The 20,891-nt window shown below is 42.6% G+C and overlaps 2 long non-coding RNA genes across 2 annotated transcripts; one reads left to right on the top strand and one right to left on the bottom strand.

Moving 5' to 3' along the window:
* The first annotated feature begins 886 nt into the window (after window positions 1-886).
* LOC144312194 (uncharacterized) lies at window positions 887-14,116 on the top strand. Its single transcript, XR_013377640.1, has 3 exons — window positions 887-1,554; window positions 12,817-13,125; window positions 13,534-14,116. It is a non-coding gene; the product is annotated as an uncharacterized LOC144312194 (long non-coding RNA).
* LOC144312192 (uncharacterized) lies at window positions 9,552-20,843 on the bottom strand. The gene is made up of 2 exons (XR_013377638.1): window positions 20,470-20,843; window positions 9,552-11,098 (listed from the first exon to the last, which is right to left on the bottom strand). It is a non-coding gene; the product is annotated as an uncharacterized LOC144312192 (long non-coding RNA).
* Between the last annotated feature and the right edge of the window lie 48 nt (window positions 20,844-20,891).

Genomic DNA, 20,891 nt, shown 5'->3' with positions numbered 1-20,891 from the left:
ATTTTTACATCCCGAAACAGGACTGCATGTTACCGTTGATGGTTTGTAATCACTGCCACTGTCTAGGTGTGAACATGGTTGTTATTCTTAGTGGCATTAACTGGACCATTGCAGGATATTAATGTTTCAATGAACAAAAAAGAACAATCTGAGAAAGAAAGAAATATGAGTCCCAGGCATTGTCTAAAGCCTTTCCATGGAATTGAATTTCAGTGGAAAACATTTTATAAATTGATCATTTCTGGTAATCATGAATCAAAACTTGCAGAATAGGTCTTGAGGACTTGGGAGAAGACCCTATAAAGAATCATGGGGCACTTTCTAAGATATGCTGCATCACAAGTTTGAGAAAAACAACAGTCAAAAATTGAGTTAAAATGACCCAGAAGAATCAGAGTCTGGCTGCAAAAAATTTCTAGGACCATTTTTAACTAGTTTATTTCGATCACATTTTCCTTTTTATGCTTGCACAAATGTGATATTTCAATATAGGTTTTTAAAGAATGTCTAAGCTCTTCCAAGAAGTGTAAATTAAAAATTCTGAGAGAAGAAAAGATTATGCTATAGTTTAATTGGAGACATTTCTTTTTATTTCTTAATGTTCATGAGATAATGATGCACCTTATGGTGTCTTGGATTTTATGAAATCTAACCATTCTCTCTTTAGTTGTGTCAATCTGCTGTTAAACCTACCAAAGGGATTTAAAATTTTGGACCTTGTTTTGTATTGCTAGAAGTTCTATTTGGTTCTTTTTCAGATATACTGAGTAATTTTTATAGATTCTTGATGCTTGCAGATATTTTCAAGCCTGTTTTATTTCTTTAAACACAGGAAATATAGTTGTTTGATAATTCCAATATCTAAATATTAAAGGCATATTTGCTCTCTTTATTGTTTTAGTTGTTTTTTGTTTATGATGTTTTGTTTCCTTGTGTGCTTGGCTATTTTTGACTGTGTACTGCTCATTGTCCCTATAAAAGTGTTTATGGACCTATGCTGAAGAAACATTTACCCATAAAAGAATTTGTGATTGATTCTCCCAGGCAGGCATCCCAGGCACTACCAGTTTGGGCCCATATTAAAATAAATTCATGGTATAAGGTTTTCTGTACCATGTAGGTAACATGAGGCCATGATGCACATCCTTATGAGAGTCAGCTTGCAATCACAAATTCTTAAAGCGCTTACTGTTTTTCTTCTCTTTTTTCTTTTGCTTTGCTTAGTACTGAGGCACTCTTACCTGTGGTTTCTGAGAGGCAGAAAGTAGAAGAGGTTTTATTTCTGTTTTTTTTTTTTTTTAAAGATTTTATTTATTTATTCATGAGAGACACACACAGAGAAAGAGGCAGAGACACAGTCAGAGGGAGAAGCAGACTCCATGCAGGGAGCCCGACGTGGGACTGGATCCTGGGTCTCCAGGATCGGGCTCTGGGCTGAAGGCGGAACTAAACCGCTGAGCTACTGTCGCTGCCCTTATTTCTGTTTTATATTTACCCTGAGGCCATAGACATCTGAAGTCCCAACTTCTGTGGAGGAAGTATCCTTAGATTCTGGTAAGATTTGGGTAATTCTAATACCAGAAGGCATTAGACTTCCCACTTTGAGTCAGCCCTGGGCCTTGACTTCTGGGTCCTTTTCCTTCAAAGCTGCCAAAACTGAAGCCCAGGTGTGCCCAGCTTGGTAAAGGACCTAGGGCAGAAGCAGCTTCGGCTCTCTTTATTTTATTTTATTTTATTTTATTTTATTTTATTTTATTTTATTATTTTATTTTATTTTATTTATTTTATTTTATTTTATTTAGCTTCGGCTCTCTTGTTTGTTTCTGAGTTTCCCTTTTGTCATAGGCTTTGGCCTGGTAATTCCTTACTATTTTGTTAGTTATTTCATGTTGTTAAAGAGGTGCTTTTAGTATTTAATCTATAATGTTAGTTATTTTCACAAGGAGAGTTGATTCAGATAACTTGACTGAAATTTCCATAGAAGAAATCTCTGGTTTTTTGTTTTTTGTTTTTTTTTTTTCAGTTTTCCTAGTCTATTGGTATTTTGGCCTTCTACATGTGGGGTGAGAATCAAAATCAGAAAAAGAGCAGAGTGAAAGAATAAATGCCTTTGGGGCTTACCAGTGTTAATATCAGAAAAGGGATTAACTCAATGAACCCATGCCTGTACTTTCCTGCAGAGACCATTTCCTCACTATTGTAAGGAGGAAAGAGACCTAAGTGTTCTCTCCTACCTATGATTTTGGTTCTATGATGTCAATTGGTAACAATAATGTCAATTTGATGCTCAGTCAAGTAAATTGTAGTATCTCCTTATTCTCTCAAAAGTGATCCTTGACAATATTGTTACTCTTCGAGGGTAGGGCCTCTTTCTTTTTATATTTCCTTCAAAGTCAAAAAGAGTGCTATGCTTTTGATACTGTTTCACAAAAACTCACTGAATAATGAGTTGGTTTGGTTGATTTTCAGTTTCAACTAAAGCTGAATTTAAAGATAATCTAGGGACTCCTGGGTGGCTCAGTGGTTGAGCATCTGTCTTCTGCTTGGGGCATGATCCCGGAGTCCCGGGTTCAAGTCCTGATGGGACTCCCTGCGAGGAGCCTGCTTCTCCCTCTTCCTCTCTCTCTCTGTCTCTCACGAATAAATGAATAAAATCTTAAAATAAAATAAAGATAATCTATGATCTGGTAATCTCATTTCTAGAAATATTCCTCCAAAATGCTTATTTATGTTCCCAAAGATGTGGCTAAGAATGCTTTGAAAGGACTTGAAATGATTCAGATTTCCATCAATGGTAGAACGAAAAGTAAATGGAATACTATATATTCACAAAAGTGAACAAACTACTGCTACGTGCAAATCATGCAAAAATCTCACAAATGCAATGTGAGCAAAATACATCAGAAATAAAAGAATTCACAATGTATGGCTCCACCTAGATAAAATTTAAAAAGAGGCAAATTTTATTAGGTGTTAGGATTAGGGTTAGCTTGGGTGGTAGGGAGGGAGGAAGTGAGTAGGAAAGGGACAGGGAAGGGCTCTGGGTTCTCTTTCTTGGTCACATTTCTGTATACTATTCTGGTTTCTTTAGTGTATTAATTTTGTAAATATCTATTAAACTGTATATTTTCAACTTGTGCATTCTATGTATCATATTTTAATTAAAATTTTCAAAGTTATAAAACAGTTGAATGTTGCTGCTTTTTTCCTAAGAAAAACCATATCTGTTCAATTATTTTTTGGCTGGGTACAGTGTACTTTATTAATGGCACATGACAAAGTAGGACTCTCTATGCTCCTCCCCTTGCTCAGAGAGTCTTCGATAGAAAGTGTATAGAGGTCAGGAGATTCTCATGTGTTAGGGATGAGTTGGGGCAAAGACTTCCCTGATGTGGGGGCCTCTCTCTTCCTCCTCACATCTGTTCAGTTTTTGGATATAGAAAAGTTTGGAGTCTCCAGGAGTTAACACTGGGGTAAGTAACACAACGCTAACTCTGAAAATCAACACCAGGGCCTCATTTCACTGGGGCAACTCAGAGCAATTTCAGAGAGCTGTACAAGAGAAGCACATCACTTTACAAACCCACTCATTATTTCACCTTCCCCAAGTGAATCTGGTCGTGTTTTATTTATTGAAAATATAGATTTTTATTGTTTGCCCTTCTTTCTTTCTGAAGGCAGTGATTATGGTGATCTGTTACCAAAATCCAGCCTTTGTCTCATGGGGTGGTGGGAAGGGGTATTTCTCTGCCTCCCCCGCCCACCCCAGCACTTGATCCCCCTGCCAGCTGCTCTCTCCACTGTCTCTTTTAGAGCCCAACTGCTGGGAGGCAGCTAACAGGGCCAAGGGGAAGGGGCCTTTGTTTCCCATTGTTCCAAGGATGGGAGGGTGTCTGGATAGAAGGATGATGTTAAAAGGGAGAAAAGGACATTAAAAATGCACATGGATTATCCATAGGCTTGCTGCTCAGGACCCAATTTCTCTCTGCATAGAGTGATTTGATTTATCCTTATGGATTGAGAGCAGCACACGTGTGGCTCTGTCAGGGTGATGCATGCATGTGTGCAAAGGACAAGGATGAGTGGGGTGCCAGGGCTGACTCCCTACCCAGTTTGCCAGGCCAACTTAAAAGGACAACTGGAATTGAGGTGATGTTAGGAAAAATTGAGCAAAACTTAACAATCCAACATCAGGTTCTCATCTCAACAGAAGCAATTGTCTCATTTTGTTGTTTCACTTTTGCTGAGGAAATCTGTTTCTGAAAATGCTCTATACACAGTAGAAAAGATTTAGAAAGGGAAATGGGGGTGTAGTGTGTGTGTGGGGGGAGTGGTAGGAGATGGAAGCATTGACTCCAAGGTAAAGGTTTCCCCCATTTGTCAGATGGGAAAAACCCTTAGAAATACTTGAGAAAGCTGTTTTAAGCACCTGGCTTTCCAGCTCAACTCTTACTCATAGACAGGACAGGTCCAGATTTTGAAGGGCTTAGAATTTATAAAACCTGCAGACTCTCATTAAAAAAATAATACAAAACTACAATTTCAAAACTGCTAGGGCTTCTTTCAGTGCTTTGGAAAGGTTCAAGTAAGTGAGGAAGCCTGAAGATTTAGCTTCATTAGCTTTGTAGTAAAGCCTCCATTCACAGAACACTTTCTTTATAAAGGCAGAAAATTGTATGCTATATATTGTGCTATGAATAATTGTGTATAAAATAAGTGGAGAATCTAGGATGAATTTGAAGACAGAAAACAACATGTAATATACAGAACAGAACAGAGAGTAAGTACCATAACCACCTGACTTTCAGTTATTTGGCAATTCTACCCATTTTGAGAACAGTAGCAATATCAAGTGGAAATATCAAGGAGAAAAAGAAGACTCTTAGCAGCCAAAATGAAAGCCACAAAATCCAGCTATTTGATTTTATCCAGAAAGCCCTAGGATCAATATGCTCTATGAAGCATATACTTAGTTTAGAGGCTTATTAGGACTCTGCTTAATCCTCTTTTATAAACTTCTAATCAACTAGAATGTCTGGTTCCTTGTGCCCACAGATGAGCTGTCTTGGATTCAGTCTTTTTCTCATTTCCACTGTCAGCTAACTCCCTAATCTTCAAACTCCTCTCACATCAGCCCCACCCCTCCTGTCTCCATCATATACATCCTTGGTCAGACTTTTCTCACATTTTATCTCAATTATTTAAAGAACTTCCCCAATGGGCCTGTAGATTTTAATCTTGACCCAGCTTCTACATAGCTGCTGGTGGTAGAAATAAGGAGAGGGTTTCATGGGTTGGTTAGATGAAAAATCCAAAGACTTTTGTAAGTCATTTTAAAGTATTAATCCAACTTACTAATGCAGTTTGAATTCAATCTTTTTTTTTTAATCAAAGTGAAGGAAAAACAAAACTGGAACAAAATTTTCATTTGAAAGGAAATAAGACTAATTGGGAAATATCTAATTTAAATTTGCAAGAGAGGGATCCCTGGGTGGCGCAGCGGTTTGGCGCCTGCCTTTGGCCCAGGGCGTGATCCTGGAGACCCGGGATCGAATCCCACATCAGGCTCCCAGTGCATGGAGCCTGCTTCTCCCTCTGCCCGTGTCTCTGCCTCTCTCTCTCTCTCTGTGACTATCATAAAAAATAAATAAATAAATATTTAAAAAAAAATAAATTTGCAAGAGAAAAAAAGAACCCTCATTTCTAAGGGTAATGGATACTTGCTAAAATGTAAATAAATAAATCTGCAAAAGAAGCAATGAAAATGTCCATTAATAGATAAGTAGATGAACAAATGTGGTCTATCCATACAATGGAATATTATTTGGATTAAAAGGAAAGAAATTCTGACATAGGATACAATATGGATGAACCTGAAGAGCATTATGTTAAGTGAAGTAAGTCAGTTGCAAAACAACAAATTCTGTATGATTCGACTCACATGGGGTACCTAGAGGAGTCCAGTTCATAGAGACAGAAAATACAATGGTGGTTGTTAGGGTCAGGGAGGAATGGCGAGTTGGGGCTTAATGGGGACCAAGTTTTAGTTTTGCAGGATGAAAGAGTTCTGGAGATAGATGGTGGTAACAGTTGCACAAGAATGTGAATGCCACTGAACATTTGAAATGGTTAAAATGGTAAATTTTATGTTAAATATATTTTACTGCAATTTTAAAAAATTGCGGTCAAGATTTGTAGCTACAATTCCTACAGCTTACTAGCTGGGAGAGACTTTCCCAAAAGAATTCCTTGCAGGCTCAGAACTTTCCAAATAAAACATCCTTAAACATGGTAAATTTCAGAGACATGCACTTCTGTCTCATCTGGGGACATCAAAATGTGGTTGACCTTGTTTAAATGCTAAAAAAATCAAAAGACTTTTTGTTTTAAATGATTAGGAAGTAATACAACACCAGAATCTGATTTAGCCTCAGAGGCACACACATGATCCTGAGTCAGGAGCTCCATTTCTGCATGAATAATCCAAGCAGGCAGGCAGCAGGGGAAGCCTGGTGGCTCCCAGGACGCAGCTGTGTGCTCTGAGATTTAAAAGGCCGACTAGATAGTCCTTTCTTTGCTGCTAATGGTGGCAGAGTGATGGTCACTTCCTTCTCCCCAACCCCAGCTATAAATCCAGGCCCAGGCTAATTGCACTGTGCCCCTCCAGCTACCTCAGGGGGATTGGAGAGGATTAATGAGAAATGAAGTGAGAAACCCAGGGAGCTCTTGGCAGCAGGCATAATACAATAAGAGGCACTTTGTAGGACCCACCAACCTGGTCTGTCATAGGCACATCCCCACATCTCTGAATCTGCCCAGTAAAAAAGAACCACAGAAAGACTGAGCAGCACTAGATCCAAAAGAGTGAGAATTCAAAACTTGAGTCATTAAGGAACTGACTGCCGTTTGCTATTGCTTCTCCCAGGGCGAACCGTCCAGGGGAAGACTGTTCTCAGACCTCTGGCTCTTCTAAGTGGACTACCTCCTGGAAAATGGGCCTGGGGTTTTTATAATGCTCAGAGTTAGGATTTCTATTTAAAATGAGGTACTGGTGAGAAGCCATAATGAAAACCATCATATATACATATTTATGATACATATAACTTTAAATATAATATAAATATGATATGATAAAAATAGTATATGTATTTTTATTTTAAAAATAAGAACAGCTTTGTAAATAATGTGAAAATACTTCCTAGTTCTGGTGAAGGTTGATTTTGGTTTGTCTTTGGTGTTTTCTTCTTTCTTTAAAAATTTATTATTATTATTTTGCTTTTGTTTTCCTAGCTTGCTAACTTCCAAGACTACCAGTAAAAGAAATAAAACCTTAGTTATTTTTCCAGCATATAATGACCATATACAGACATTACATTTGGAATTAGAATGATAGGATTTCTTGTAGAATTAAAGATACCTTACAGGTTATTCTAGCTTCCTTATCCCCATTTCACATATGAGTTCACTGAGGTTAAAAAGAATAAAGAAACTTATGAAGACACACACACATATTGGGTTATGAGCTGGAATTAAAAGAGAACTCCAGCCTGAGTCTTGCTTATCCTATTCTCCACTCTGTTCTATACATTCTCTACAGCCCAGGGGCTGATCAAACCAGCTTTTCCATTATTTTGAATCCGTTTTTACTTTTACCCTCACTCCTAGTCCACCCTATTCCACTTTTGATCATTTGGCCATTGGAGAAAAGGGAAGTGGGAGGTGAGGGCACTCTAAAGTTTGAGAAAACAAATACTGAAATGATCAGTGAGTCTTAAATTTTTAGGATAACATATCGTACCCCTCCTTATTATGTTAAGGAGTCAAAGTTGGCTCATGTAAGTCTCATCTGTCCTTCTAAGGCAGTTAACATTCACTAAACATTTACTAGGTGTCAGTTCCAGGTATTGGTTTAAGTGCTTTATGCATACAGGCATACCCTGGAGATCTGCAGATTCGGTTCCAGACCACTGCAATAAGGAGAACATTGCAGTAAAGTGAGTCCAATGAATTTTTTGGTTTCTCAGTGCATATATAAGTTATGTATAGACTGTACCGTGGTCTGTTAAGTGTGCAGTGGTATTATATCTAAAAAAATACTGTGTATACCTTGGGATGCCTGGCTGGCTCAGGCGGTGGGACATGTGACTCTTGATGTCGTGATTTTAAGTTCAAGCTCCACCTTTGGCATAGAGATTACTTAAAAATAAAATCTCTTAAAAGTAATGTATATATCTTAATTAAAAAATACTTCATTGCTAAAAAATGCTAAACCATCATCTGACACAGATCACCAAACCAAACATAATAATAATGAAAAAGTTTGAAATAATGTGAGAACTACCAATATATGACACAAAGACATGAAGTAAGCAAATGCTGTTAGAAAAATGGCACTGAGCCTTGCTCAATGCAGGGTTGCCACAAACCTTCAACTTGTAAAAAATGTAATATCTGCAAAGAGTAGGAAATTGAGTGAGATATGCTTGTATTAGCTCTTTTAATTCTAGTACCTCCTCTCTGACATAGACATAGATATTGTCATCCTAATACCTATTTTACAGATGAAGAAACTGAGGCACAGAGTTGTTAAGTTACCCTCTCTTTACTGGCCCACATCCCCTCACACACACATATAACACTGATAGTTACCACTTGTTCTGTCTCCACCCATGGGCCCAATACACAGCAACGGAGGAAAGGTATTCAGTGTACTGGGAAGGCTCTAGAGATTCAGGGCAGCTGAGACAGCACGGGCCTCAAAGCTCCCCCAAGCCCAGCAGAAGAGGTGAGGCCACAGGTACAGCCATGAGAGGTGGATTGAAAAGGCCTAAGGGCCTGGACAAATTCTTATGGGGCCCCAGTGACTGGCTGGGAGCAGGTGGGGGGTGGCTTTCCATGCAGGGTATTAAAATGAAATAGGACTTATATAGTCAAGAGGGGCCAGGCCAGTGAAGACGGGGAATAGGGCAAGTCTGGCACAGAACACAGCGGAGGCAGAAGTTTGGAAGTCTGAGAAGACATACTTTTCACCCAGGTCCCCTGATACACTTATTCATATAATAGTGATTGTTGTGTCAACGGGGACACTGCAGAGAAGAAGGAGGAGGAACTGAGTCCTTTTCTCTAAATGCAATGTCCCCCAGCCACCCTGGGCCTCCTTTGGATGAGGAAGCTACAGGGGGTGGGATGGGGATTACCGATCAAAGGACGACAAATGAATGATTTGATAGCCAAATGCCTCCGGAGAAAGCATACAATGGCAGAGAGTAGTTCCATGCTGGGCTGAGCAATCAAAACCGGGTTATGTTAATGCTCCTTCTAAGTGGGAGGAATGGGCCAAGTTAGAATTTAGGATTGGAAGGACCCGCTCTGTTGGGGAAGACACAGAAAATACGGAGGGTGCCCGGGGCCCAGGTCCTCATCTCCGGGTCCTGGGATGGAGCTCGGGGGGGTCTGCTTCTCCCTTTCCTCTGTCCGTCCCCCACCTTGTGCGCACACGCAGCTCGCTCGCTCTCGCTCCCTCTCAAATAAATAAAATCTTAAAAAAAAAAGATTTTAAAAATTTATTTATTCTTGACAGACAGAGAGAGAGAGAGAGAAAAAGGCAGAGAGAAGCAGGCTCCGTTCAGGGAGCCCGACGTGGGACTCGATCCCGGGTCTCCAGGATCACGCCCTGGGCTGCAGGCGGCGCTAAACCGCCGAGCCACCCGGGCCGCCCTCGATAAGATCTTAAAGAAGAAAGAAAAAGAAAAGACGGAGAGCAACAGCAGAAAGGGCCTGCCAGTACAGCGGCAGTGGGAGAGAAGAAACGTGACTGTGTGACGGAGCATTGCGGCAGAATTCGGGTGATGTGGCAAAGGTGACTGACAGGAGGCGCCACTGGGCCTCTACACTGACAGGGCCACCAGCAAATGAGGGGCTGTTCTGACAGCGACTCCAGGCGACCCCCGTGCAGGCGACATGGGAGTGGGCCGGGGCGCCCGGAAGGCCGCGGGCGGACGCGGGTGTTGGCTGCCTGAGACAGCCCTGCTCCTGGCCGGGAAGGCCGGGCCTGGCCCCGTGGGACATCCTTCTCTTCATCTGCAGCTCCTCTGGGCTCCGCTTCCTCAGGATGGACCCCTGAGTCCATGTCCACCCAATGCCGTCACTGAAACCCCTACACTCTGGGAACGTGGTTAGGGGAGGCGGCTCCGGCATGATGCTCATTGAAACAGGCTTCCCCAAGACCAGAGTGGGTGGAGGTTTGCTCACAGCGGGAGTTGCTGACGGGATGGCATTGGTCAGGGCTCTTCTGGCAGCCCGTGGGGGGGAGGGGAGGTTACTGGTGCTGGGGAGGGTGTGGAAAGGTGACATGAAGGCTTGTTTTTTCTGGAGCAGACAAGGGCCTCTGTCTACTTCCAGCAACTGGGTGGGAAGGCCACACTTTCAGGAGCCACCACCCAGGCCTTCAGTGAGCCCCCCTGGGGCAGCACGCAGCTCTCCTCACAGTCCACCCAGTGCAGGTGGGAGGGTGCAGGGCAGCTGGCACACTCGGTCCCCACTGCAGGTCACCTCTGTCTGCAAAGCAAGGAACAGCTCTGCCATTCGATTCTAGTATTTACTTGGCAAATAAGCCAGGCTAAGGCATCCTGGGATTAGCTGAGCTCTTCGTGCGGGGAGAAAAGCACAGGATGGGGCTGTGGAGAAGTCACCAGGCAGCGATCTGGGGCTCTCCACATGGGGTTGTCACATTTAAGCGGCACTGCACAAGCCATCAGCGCCATTCCACCTCCAGCCGTGATGTCTGCTGGACTCTGCTGACTCGTTCTTTCAGAAAGGGGTGAAGTGGTGTAGCTGATGAAGGCTGTCACATTGACCTGATAAACCGGTCACTCCAGAATCCCAGCAAACCTTAGGAGAAGCCCAGATGGGGCCATACTTCTATGGAGAGTGGAGATATCTCCTGTCTGCAGGCCAATTTAGCACCAAGACGGATTTCAGTCTGGATGGATGCACTGGTACCCACACAGAGGTGATTTCTCTTTTCCACATTCTCCACGATGTCAACAAAAACAACTCGGTGGTTTTCCTAGACTTCCCACCACAGGATTTCTGCATGCTAAGGAGACATGAAAGGGAAGGACAAATAAGATAATGCAAATTTTTACATGAAAAAGCAGACTGATTTAGGATTTTCAGTAAAGTTTTGGTCAGTTCATATTTTATTATCTTGTAGGCTTCATCAGATACCTCCCTCTCTGTAGTAACCACATCTTCTATGTTCTATATTTTGATGCTTTGACTTCTAGGGGGACGTGGTGATCCTGGAGAGACTGCCCCTCCCAGGTTTAGCCCACACCTAGTGAGTAAACAACTCACCTGAGAGTCCATCTTTCACATGCAAATGAGCCAAGCCCAGGTCCCCTTACCACCTACCTTACAGGGCTTTCACACTCTGGGCCACTATCCTCTTGTCTTGATCACCAAAGGGCCAGGTACAGACAGCAAGGGACAGCCCCTATGGCTCCAAGCCCTGAAATTGTTCAGATTAGCCAATCCTAAACGTGCCTGCCCTGCTTCATTCTTTCCTTCCCACAGAAATGGCAACAAAGACTCTTGCCCAGTTTCTGCCTTACTCCTTCTGCCTCCCACCTGCCCCTAGTGCCTCTCCATGAGAGTCCCATGGGGAACTGTCACAAACTGTCTTTCAAAGGCAATCATCTCCTAATCTGTTGGCTTTGCCACACCTAAATAATAATAAAACCTACACTTAACACTCTCCCCCAGTATGTTGAGCCAGCCAGGGGGTGTGGTGATGAGACCTAGCGCCCCTTCCATGTGAGGTTTTCCCCCTTCCCTGCCCCCTGCTCCCTACACCTTGCCTAGTCCCTTCAGCCAAAAATCCTCCATCAGCCATTGAAAATGATAACAAGCAGTTCTTTCCCCTCTGTTAAGAAACCCAGATGAAAAACTAAGAGAAACACTTCTTTTCTCTGCTTCCCTGCTATGAGAGGGATGGCTTTCATTGGGGTCACTTTGTACACCTGGAGGAGCCTGACCCGTCAGCCTAGCTTCAGAGAGCTTGGAACAGGGTGGGATGGAGAGGATGGGTGGAGATGAAACTGTGCTGCGCCGCCTGCGGAGCCTCTCTCTCCTGGTGACCCGGTTAATGTTTACATGGCTGACTGTGGCTATTCCTTCAGCAAATCATAAGTTAAAATGAAGGATGTGATTGCATTTAAAAATCTCCACTTTTTTTTTTTAACCTCTCTGTTAATTCCCTGTTTTCTCCCATTCATCTTGAAATACTCTCGTCAGATCAGAACCATCCCCTTTTGCAGGTGAGGTAGGCCTCCTCTCCAACCTGCCGAGGCAAGGGAGGCCGGAGGGCATGACTTAATGGGTTAAGAAATTAAAAAAAAGAACACCAAAGATGCTATGGGTGAGTTGGTCACATTCCTGTGAGGCCAGTGATGGGATGTGAACCATCTGACCTGCCACTCAAGGATGGCACCTCGCTAACTAGCCTCAGGTTCTCCCTTAGGAGGGAGGGAGTTGGAGGGACTACTGACGTCATGGGATTGTTTGGCCCTGGCAGGTGGATAGGGCCTTCCCTCAGGTGCTGAGTGGGGAGTGAAATTGAAACTTCTCAATGCTCATTTCTCAGGCAGAGTGAAGGGGGTTTTAGTAAGAAGCAGCACAGAAGCAGACGGCAATTGTCATTTACAGTGTCTCTTTCTACCCTCATTGTTCTATGTCTGTGGCGCTTCCCCTCCTCCCTACCATCCTCTTTGTGTCCCTTTACTGTCTTGATCTTTTTCATATTTTTCCTTTTAGGTAAGGATGCTGTTGAACTCTGGAAAGCCAGTTTGAAAAAGCCACAGCCCTTACCTCAGCTATAGAGACAGTCCAAATGACAGCCCCACTGCCACTCAGCCCCAACACAAATCAACAGCAAGCATTTCTGAGAGCCTGCCACATGTTGTACCTGTGCTCAATGCCAGAAATGTGGGGACAGTTGAGATGCTGCTGCCACTTGGCACCAAAGACAGGATAAGAAGGACTTGATTTGCCCTTTGTATTCCCAAGGTTGAAGACCAAGCAAGGAAGGCAATGTTGGGGCCGAAGTAGGCTTTCCTGGTTGGTGTAAGTTCCCTGGCCCTAGAGATGTCTGGAATAGAATTTGTTCCAACACTGACTATTCAGACTGATGGATTATGCTTTACTGATGAAAACTCAGAGGTAAAAATAATTCATCAGTGGACGATATGGCTTCTGGTTTGTGAATCCAATACTGAAAGGGAACTTCAAAATATATTTCCATATCTTAGAAAACTAGCTTGTGTGTGTGATTGTTCAACTTGTTAGATGAGTTCTGGGGTTAGCTTGAGATAGCTATAAACCCATATACTAATGGGCTGGGTTATAGTGATGGTCTGTGTGATTTTATCCCTTGACGTAATTATGGGAAGTGAATCAAGATAATCAAAATTCTAAGTCTTGGCATGTAGTAAATGCTTGAAGTGAAATGCATTGGCTTATCCCATCTTACAGGGCAAGACACAGAAAATGAGGCCCCTACAGTTGGAAGAGAATGGACTCTATCCTGGACCTGGCTCTCCTGGTTCGTGACCCTGGGCAAACTCACCATCCTGAGATTGAACTGGCTGAACAAGCTAGACGACCCATATACAGACATAGTTCTGATAAATGGTGGAGCAGGAGGAAAAGGGAAAAGGGAAGTAGAGCCGGGCAGCACCATAGAAACACTTTTGCCGTAGTCAGGCACGGGTTCAAATCCTAGCTTTTTGAAATCTGTGCCACCCTGGGTGAGGTACTGAAAATCTCTTATAGGCTGTGTGATTGCTGCACTTTTCTATAGCGTCATGCCTGGGGAAACGATATCCTCCTTGTCCGGTCAACATTAGGTTTGTTGGGTGACTGAGTGAGGCCAATAAGATATAAGTGGAAGTGACCTGAGCCCCTTCTGAGTAGAAGCTTGGTCCCCCTCATCCTTGTTTATCCTTTACCTTGGGAATGGTGACATCTCAGAGAAGGGTGGCTCCTTAAGCCTGGGTTTTGGATGGAATCCACCATAGCCATATGTAATGTGAGTAAGAAATAAACTTGTGTGGTTGTCAGCCACTTGAACTTGAGAGTTGTTTGTTACTGCAGCATAACAGAACCACAGTTGACTGGTGTGCTCCCAAACTCAGTTTCCTCATCTGCAAACATGGGTATAAATGAATCTATTTGGGGCAAGAAATAGTAATGATAACGATGATGACAATGCTGATAGTCCTCATAATAAAAACTAACATGGGGCACCTGGGTGGCTCAGTGGTTGAGCTCTGCCTTTGGCTTGGGTAGAGATCTTGGGGTCCTGGGATCGAGTCTCACATTGGGCTCCCCATGGGAAGCCTTCTTCTCCCTCTGCCTGTGTCTCTGCTTCTCTGTGTCTCTCATGAATAAATAAGTCAAAAAAAAAAAAAAGCTAACATGTAGTGAGCACTTCTGCTGTGCTTGGTTCTAAGTGTTCTATATGTAGTAGCTCATTTGTTCCACAAACAAACAAACCATCATTAGAGGAATACTATTGTCCACATTTTGCAGAGGAAGAAACAGGTACAGAGAGGCTTATGTATGTGAAGGAGGCTGGATTGTGGCAAGAAATTAATAAGTGTTACCTTTCCTCTCCTTGCATTGATGGTAATGGTAGTTTTGATGCCTTTTCCCACCACCTTCATCCCCTACTCCCTGACTTCCTGCTCAAGAGAAATTATCAGAGGCATTAGAGTGACCCATGAAATTGCTAAATGATATACTTCCTCTGAAGGTCCATCAGCGGTGGGACATGGACAGATGTCACATTCTGTGGGTCTTTCCATCCAGCCCCAGGCCTCATGGACCTTGCCTGGGGCTGTTTGGCTGTGGCCAAGTGTTGTGTCTCCTATCACAGGATCAAGTTCTGCAGAGTGAGGAGTTATAATACATGATCTCATGATTAGCTTCAATTACCACTGTTCCCACCACTTCCTATGTGGCCTGGTTGCTCCTCTAGTTTGTTTTAATTGAATGAAATTTACTTACGTTAATGGCAAATTCAGACCATTTGCAAAAGACATAGCTTGAGAATTTTGAATGAGATTTGGGTTAGGGATGGGATTGTCATGCCTTTTCCTTTGTGAAATCCTGGGGCAGGAGGTTAGCACAAGCATCTTTACACAGAACAGCTGCTTCATGTAACTATTGCCAAAGCCCAGGGAGTTTTGTCAGGGTAAATTAAAAGGCAATAATTTCAAACACAGTGGGCTCTGAAGTTGCTTTTCCTTTCTCTGAAAAAATAATAATGATAATTAACTGTCACTTCACAATGTTTTGAAGGCTAAAAATTCATATATCCCAATATTGTGCAGTCATTAGTTCCTAGGTCGCATAGTGATGTGCAGGGCTTAGCACAGCAGAGTGGGAACTCCTGTGGCCCGGGCAGTGTGAGCTGTTCAAAAGACCATATGATATATTCTCTGCTCCCTGATGCATTTTATCTTATTTGAAAGAAAGCACATATGCATTCTGGAAGGTGATTTCACTGCCATATGAGTTGTAGAAACTGTGAATCTGATTATAATAAATCACAAGAGGCAAGCGGGAAGGGGCCTTCAGGGTCCTGCTTGAAGCTGAGCTGGGCTCATCTTCCACAAATGTGCTTCTTGCGTCTCATCCATGTGCTAGAAAATGACACCTTTCACCAGTCTGAAACCTGGGAGCCATCATTTTTCTTGCCAACATTTTCTGCTCCCTCTACACGCAATCCAGTACCACATCCTTTTTGTCCTATTCATTCTACCTCAGGGGCATTTTGTTCTTCTGTCTCACTGTCACACTTTCCTCTGTTTCTCTGCTCTTGCCACACTTTCTACAATCCTTCTAAGTTCTCCTGGCTTTCAGGTATCCTCTTGCCAGCTGCAAGAATGATTCATAAGCTTTATCACAGTCTAGAAGGCTCAGTGTGACCTAACCCCTGCTTCTCACAACAGTCTACCTTGTGTCTTTGTCCCCTGAGTGACAACACTCCAACCACCCAGATTTCCATAATTCCCCCCCAAAGCCAAGGTGTCCTCACCTTGGGGATTTGCACATCTCTTCCTTTAGTCCTTCCTTAATCATCCTCCAAGTGTCATCTCAAATGTCCCTTCCTCAAAAACATCTTCTCTAACCCCACCCCCATCAAAACCAGTTTCTCCTGTCCACTGTTTCACTGCACCCTTTGTTAGCTTCCATGAAGACACAACGTGTATGTCTTTCTTTATTTGATGACCCTTTGTTTATTAGAGTCCTGTCACTGAAGCCGTGGCTTGTTGTGCATGACTTTTCATAGTGAAAGGATGTTTGTGAAGAGCAGTGCCTATGAGAGGAGACTGAGGTGGGATAGTAATCAGGATGCTTCATCCTTTAGGTAATGGCTATGAGTGGGGAGCTGGCAAAAGGGCAGCATACAGTGATAATGTAGGTGAGCTCTGAGGATGTAATTGGAGGGAGATGTAGGCCAGTTAGGAACCTGTTATGGTTTGGACAGGTGGTGAAGAAGACCTGGGTGGAGGACCAAGAAAGGACATATTTCCTGTGTGTTGAGTGAAACAATAGTGAGAGATTTAAGGCAGAATGGCCCAGGATACAAGAGAAATGAGAAGTTAGGCATGGAAAAGAGGACAGAATGAAACCATAGGATTTAAAGGATTTTTAAAAATCATGCTAAGGGGGTGCCTGGGTGGTTCAGTTGGTTCAGCATCTGACTTTTGCTTTTGGCTCAGGTTATGGTCTCACAGTTGGGGGATGGATCCCTGCATCAGGCTCTGTGCTCAGCACAGAGTCTGCTTCAGATACTTTCTTCCTTTCCCTCCTGCTGCCATGTTCTCTCTCTCTGAAATAAATAAATATATAAATAAATAAAATATTTTTAAAAAATCACTCTAAGGTTAAATTTGTTCATGAGTTTAGAGACTTTCTCAACATCATTTGTAATTTTTTCATTACTTTGGGCTTTAAAAAAAAGTTCACTTTGTAACTCATCAAATGGTGGTACACCGGTAAAAAATGTGTGGCTAGGAGAAAGAACATGGTGGACTCAACAGGCACACACTGCAATTTCCCAGGATCTTAGACAGATTGGGCCCTTGGCAGCAACTCAGAGACTCTTCTTCTATCTAGTTTGTGTATCTCACAAATTCCTCCTTCTCAGAGTCTCCCCTTCTCTCAGAAGTCTCTCCACCCTCATTGGGTACACAGATAATCCCCTCCTCTGTGTGAGGGCCCAGCAGAACTGTCTCCAGGGAAGCAGTGACCTTATTCCATTATAACGTCCCCTTGTTCACAGGGATACCTGGGGCCTACATGTATTGTCTATATTTATTAGCGAGGTGGTCTTAGTGGGAATTCTTCTGGGTCCCAGCCCTGCATCCACCTGCTCAGGCTGGTCACTGTGCTATATGCATTTATTCATTCATTCAACAAATATATAGTGAGCTCCTACTATGTGCAGGTCCTGTTCTAAGGGCTGAGAACATAACTATAAAGAAAATAAGCAGAAGGCCTGCCTTCATGGGGTTTTACTAGGGAGAGACAGACACTGAACATGTTTTTGACATATAGTCTATCAGGCTCCAAGGGGAGGAGGAAAGAAGGGGCTGATGTTGCCCCCCTCAGAAGTGAGGGTTAAGCAGAAACCTCCTTGCTGGTACCTCCATGAAGGGGTATTTGATAGCAAACGGAGGGTTATTTTTTAATCAAGGGGAAAACTCTCTACAGCAACGCAAAACCAAGACATCGGTCTTTTCCTGCAAAAAGCTACAAGAACCCTCTAGTAGTGGGTAGAGAACAAGCATCACAAAGCATCTGCCCCTCCTTGACATTAGTTGAAAGGAAGAACCAAGGTAGCCGGAGCAACTAATGAAGACTTTGCCTTTAAGACTGATAATTATGGTGTCCTTTCTGATCCTGCACAAGATTTGCCTGATGTGTTGGAGTGGGTCAGAGAGGAGTGGAAACAGAAAAGTAGCCAACGACAAGAAGCAAGAAATAAAGAAGACCTGGACATGCATGGAAGGTGAGATTTCCTTCAGCCCACGTGGCTGAAGAGTCCCATCAATGCCATTAGGGAGAGATTAAAAGTAATATGTGCACATGCAGCTTTTGCTTGTATGATTTATAATTATGATAATATTTGAATAAATGGTGTATATTTCATTTTCTAGTGTGGTTTCGCTATTCCTAATGAGCTTTTCTTGTTTATATATTATACTGAATTAAATGCAAAACAGATGTAACAAAGGACGTGGATCTGGGATGTATTGAGAACATTTAAAACTCAATTACAAGAAAGCAAATGATCCAATTTTTTTTAAATGGGCAGAGATTTGAGCACACTTTACCAAAGAGGATACACAGTTGGCAAAAGAAGGACATGAAAAGATGCTCAACATAACTAGTCATTTAGAAAATGCAAACTAAAATCACAAGGAGAAATTACTACACACATATGAGAGGAGCTAGCATTTCAAAAATGAACCATACCAAGTGCTGGCAAGGATGTGGGGAAACTAAAACTCTCCCACACTGCTGGTGGGAATGTAAAAAGGTACAGTAACTTTGGAAAATAGTCTGACAGTTTCTTAAAAGTTAACAATACACCCACTATATGATCTAGCCATTTCACTTCTAGGTATTTACATATTCAAGAGAAGTAAAAGCATAGTCCACTCTAAGACTTGAACAGGAATATTCACAGCAGCTTTATTGTATTAGTCCCAAACTGGAAATAACCCAAATGTCCTGTAGCAGATGAACGATTAAATAAATTATGGCATATCCACACAATGAAATACTGCTCACAAATCAAAGGAATGATCTGTTGGTATATGCAACACTATGGATGGATTTCAAAGTAATTATGCTGAATGAAAGCAGCCAGACAAAAGGAGTACTCACTATGTTTCCACTACTGTAAAATGCAAACTAATGTATAGTGACAAAAACAGATCAGTGATTACCTAGGAAGGGGTGGGAGGAGGGCAGGAAGGAAGGATTACTAAGGAGACTAGGATGCTTGGAAGTGATGATCATGTTTATTACCTTGATCATAGTGAGAGTTTCAGAAATGTTCACAAAGATCAAAGTTCATCAAGTCATACACTTCAAATATGTGCAGGTTATTTTATACTATCAATAAAACTGTTTTTTTAAAAAGATTTTTGTTTATTTATTCATGAGATACACACCGAGAGAGAGAGAGAGGCAGTGACACAGGCAGAGGGAGAAACAGGCTCCATGCAAGGAGCCCGATGTGGGACTCGATTCCAGGACTCCAGGATCATACTCTGGGCCGAAGGCAGCACTAAACCGCTGAGCCACCCAGGCTGCCCTGTTTTGTTTTCTTTTTTTTTTTTAATCATGTATAAAACATGGGGGTTGGGGCGCCTGGGTGGCTCACTGGGTAAAATGTCTGCCTTTGGTTGAGGTCATGATCCCAGGGTCTTGGGATGGAGCCCAGCATCATCACATCATCGGGCTCCCTGCTCAGCAGAGAGTCTGCTTCTCCCTCTCCCTCTGCCTCTCCCCCTGGCTTGTGCTTTTTCTCTCTTTTTCTCACTCCCAAACAAATAAATAAAATCTAAAAAAAACCTAACCAAACAAAAAACACACACAAAATCATAGGAGTGAAGTAGGGAAAAATAGTATTTGAATGGAGGGAAGCAGGCAGTATTTGTCTTTAAGGTTCTGACATTCTAGAATGAGTGGGCAGCCCTTTTAAGTGGTCCCCTGCAGGGTGCGTCTGGGCAGCCCTGTTTCTTCTGGGGGTGCGTATAGCACACTCCTCTGGTAACCTGGAATGCTCAGGCACATGAACACTCCCATTAATCATCCTACACTTGGATTTCCACATACAGTCCAGCTTTAATTTTCCCTTCAGTCCGCTGAGTGAGCATGGCTGGAGACTTTGACATCTTGTCTTTATGAATGTGTGTTCTGCATGTTCAGGTCTGTCACTGAGGAGATTTATAGCTGAGATTCAGGTTTATAAGCAGTGAGAAGTATGAATTCAGGCAACAGTGTATAGAATAAGAAGCAGTAGGAATCCAACTCTTGCAGGTTATTTCTATAAATGTTCCATGTACAATAGTGACATGTGGAGGGAAGAGATGCCCAGGATTTTTACATTGAAGTAGGTGTTTTTCATAAAAGGGAATTGCTAGGCTAGTCCTAGCTGGAGGAGCAACAGCCAGCTCGGTTCCCTGGGTCAGCTGGGCTGTTTTTTGTTTGTTTGTTTTTGTGCTGCACAAGATGAAGGAAATTCTCTCTTAAACCTCAGTTCTCCTATCTATAAAATCCTTACAGAGTTATTGTAGGGAATCCAAAAGAAAATAGCTACAAACATGCTTCTTTTTAAATATTTTAACTGTTGTTCACAAATGTTAGGTATTTCCAAGTACTTACAGGGAGTGTATTAGTCTTCTAGGGCTGCCACAGCGAAGTGCCATCAACTGGAGGCTAAAACAACAGAAATTTACCGTCTCAGTTCTGGAGGCTGGAAGTCCAATGTTAAGGTGTCATCAGGATTGGTTTCCTTCTAGGGCCTTTCTCACTGGCTTGCAGATGGCCATCTTCTCCTTGTATCCTCACATGGTCTTCCCTCTGTGAGCATCTATGTCTTAATCTCCTCTTCTTATAAGGACAGCAGTCATTTTGGATTAGGGCCCACCCCAATGACCTCATGTTAATTGTTTCTTTAAACGTCCTGTCTCCAAATATAGTCACATTTGGAGGTAATGGGAGTCAGAGCTTCACCATACGAATTTGGGAGGACATAACTGAGCCTATAACAGACAGACAGGCAGAAGTGATGAGAATCTGATGAC

This window comes from Canis aureus, chromosome 4 (genome assembly GCF_053574225.1).
Source record: "Canis aureus isolate CA01 chromosome 4, VMU_Caureus_v.1.0, whole genome shotgun sequence".
Classification (NCBI taxonomy): Eukaryota; Metazoa; Chordata; class Mammalia; order Carnivora; family Canidae; genus Canis; species Canis aureus.
The sequence above is the reverse complement of the archived record's forward strand: the minus strand, read 5'-3'. Positions and strand labels throughout refer to the sequence as shown.